Source organism: Tupaia chinensis, unplaced genomic scaffold (assembly GCF_000334495.1).
Source record: "Tupaia chinensis unplaced genomic scaffold, TupChi_1.0 Scaffold140061_1, whole genome shotgun sequence".
NCBI classification, from domain to species: domain Eukaryota; kingdom Metazoa; phylum Chordata; class Mammalia; order Scandentia; family Tupaiidae; genus Tupaia; species Tupaia belangeri.
In genome coordinates, this window is record NW_006199940.1 from 52,670 (window position 1) to 55,635 (window position 2,966).

The window sequence follows — 2,966 nt, forward strand, 5'->3', positions numbered from 1 at the left end:
CGACCTCAGAGACAGTTCCCTGGCCAGCCAGTGGCCAGCCAGGGGGAGGAGCCTGCCAGGCCTTGCTCTGCCTGCCTTTGTCTGGAAGGGGAGGCTCTGAGGGTCCCCTGGGCCAGCTTCAGAGCACCCTCTGGGCCCTGCCCCTAGCAGCCCGGGGGGCGGATGCTGTCAGCCAGGGGTGGGGTCTCTGTGGGCTCCGCTCCTTCTGAGCTGGCCAGCCACTGCGGGACCACGTAGGGGGTCTGCACGCACATTAACTTTGGGGAAGTTCCCCGGGTCTGTTTTTAAGTTTCTTTCATGAGAGAGACAGGTGCACTTGACATGATCACCACCTCACGATGCCCGAGCCAGCCAGGACCAGAGATGTGCACACAGGCAGCGTGTTCAGGTGCTCAGTCATATATATACACGCACATGTGTGTGTGCACGTGTGCATCGTGTGCATACACATATGTGTGCATGTGTAAGTGCATGTGTATACGTGTTGTGCATATATGTGTATATGTGTTGTGCATATATGTGTGTATGTGTTGTGCATATATGTGTGTATATGTGTTGTGCATATGTGTGTATATGTGTTGTGCATATATGTGTGTATATGTGTATTGTGTGTATGTGTCTATGTGTATGTGTACACATGTGTATGTAGGTGTGTATATGTATATGTGTGTATGTGTATGTGTGCATTGTGTATATATGTGTCTGCGTGTATGTGCATATGTACAGTGTATGCATATGTATATGTATGTGCATATATGTGTGCATATGTATATATGCGTGTTGTATATATATGTGTGCTGGTGCATATGTGCACATGCATGTAGCTGTACATGTACGTGCACACATGCACATGCATACACACACGTGTATGTGTATGCATTGTGTGCACGTATATGTGTATGTATCTGTGTGTGTTTGTGTGTGTGTGCGTGTCCGTGTGTGTGTGAACTTTTCTCCATGTCACTCGTACATCAGGGGAAGTTAAGACCACTGTGACAAGGCCAGCTGGTGGTGTGGTGAGGCTGCACCCTGCCTGGCCATGTGCCTGAGCCCAGCAGTGTGAGAAGCCCCAGCCAGCGAGTGTGCGTGAGTGCCCAGAGTCCCAGGAGGAGGGAGAAGCAGGAGGGCCTGTGTCCCGGCCGTGCCCCGTGAGGAGTGCTGCCTCGCTCTCCCTCTCTCATGGGCGAGTACATGCACCCTAGGGTGAAGATCTAAGGCAGAGGAGACTGACACGGCACTGTGCTGTTCCGTCAGCACTCAGCAGCCTGGCTAGGCTGTTTAAATGTGAGCGTCGCACACCAGAGGACGGGCCGGGCAGTGGCAGACGGGTGCCGTTGCACTCGGCCTGGAAGGCGCTGGGCGCCAGCTCTCATGCACTGGGAAGCTTGCGCACGGTGTGGCCCATGCTGGGCCCTGAGGGCTGGGAAACACGTGCTCGGCGTGCAGGCCTGGCAGGTGCCCAGAGGGCACCTCGTCAGCGCAGGAACGGCAAGGTGCTACATGGCGACAGGCAGCCCAAGGGGCGACACAGTGACCCTGCCAGAAGTCAGGACGCTGTGGGCACTGCATGGTGCCACAGCGGGAAGCTCACATCGCTGGGGGAGTTCAGACAAGAAGTGGCCAGGCTCACGTGCTCCGTGCATATCGTTCGGGTCCCGTGATTAGGGCTTACGGGGCCTCCCCTCAGAGCAGAGGAGCATGTTGGTGCTCCAGCACCTCCACTGCTGAGAGGAGCCTGGTGGCTGCTGGGCCTCTGCAGGCCCCAGCTCTGCCACAGGGCTGTAATGCTGGGACCTGTCCACAACCAAGACTCCAAGCTTACTCTGCAGGGGAGCCCAACTGGAGCCTAGGCTGCGCTCCACAACTGGGCCTCCGCTCTTGGCTCTTCAGGCCTGCAGAAGGCAACTGCTCCCTCTGGCTTTCCCCAGGCAGGTTCCTGCATTTGTCTTTTTTTTTTTTTTTTTTTTTTTTTTTTTTTGGGGTTTTTTACTGTGACAAGGCCAGCTGGTGGTGTGGTGAGGCTGCACCCTGCCTGGCCATGTGCCTGAGCCCAGCAGTGTGAGAAGCCCCAGCCAGCGAGTGTGCGTGAGTGCCCAGAGTCCCAGGAGGAGGGAGAAGCAGGAGGGCCTGTGTCCCGGCCGTGCCCCGTGAGGAGTGCTGCCTCGCTCTCCCTCTCTCATGGGCGAGTACATGCACCCTAGGGTGAAGATCTAAGGCAGAGGAGACTGACACGGCACTGTGCTGTTCCGTCAGCACTCAGCAGCCTGGCTAGGCTGTTTAAATGTGAGCGTCGCACACCAGAGGACGGGCCGGGCAGTGGCAGACGGGTGCCGTTGCACTCGGCCTGGAAGGCGCTGGGCGCCAGCTCTCATGCACTGGGAAGCTTGCGCACGGTGTGGCCCATGCTGGGCCCTGAGGGCTGGGAAACACGTGCTCGGCGTGCAGGCCTGGCAGGTGCCCAGAGGGCACCTCGTCAGCGCAGGAACGGCAAGGTGCTACATGGCGACAGGCAGCCCAAGGGGCGACACAGTGACCCTGCCAGAAGTCAGGACGCTGTGGGCACTGCATGGTGCCACAGCGGGAAGCTCACATCGCTGGGGGAGTTCAGACAAGAAGTGGCCAGGCTCACGTGCTCCGTGCATATCGTTCGGGTCCCGTGATTAGGGCTTACGGGGCCTCCCCTCAGAGCAGAGGAGCATGTTGGTGCTCCAGCACCTCCACTGCTGAGAGGAGCCTGGTGGCTGCTGGGCCTCTGCAGGCCCCAGCTCTGCCACAGGGCTGTAATGCTGGGACCTGTCCACAACCAAGACTCCAAGCTTACTCTGCAGGGGAGCCCAACTGGAGCCTAGGCTGCGCTCCACAACTGGGCCTCCGCTCTTGGCTCTTCAGGCCTGCAGAAGGCAACTGCTCCCTCTGGCTTTCCCCAGGCAGGTTCCTGCATTTGTCTTTTTTTTTTTTTTTTTTTT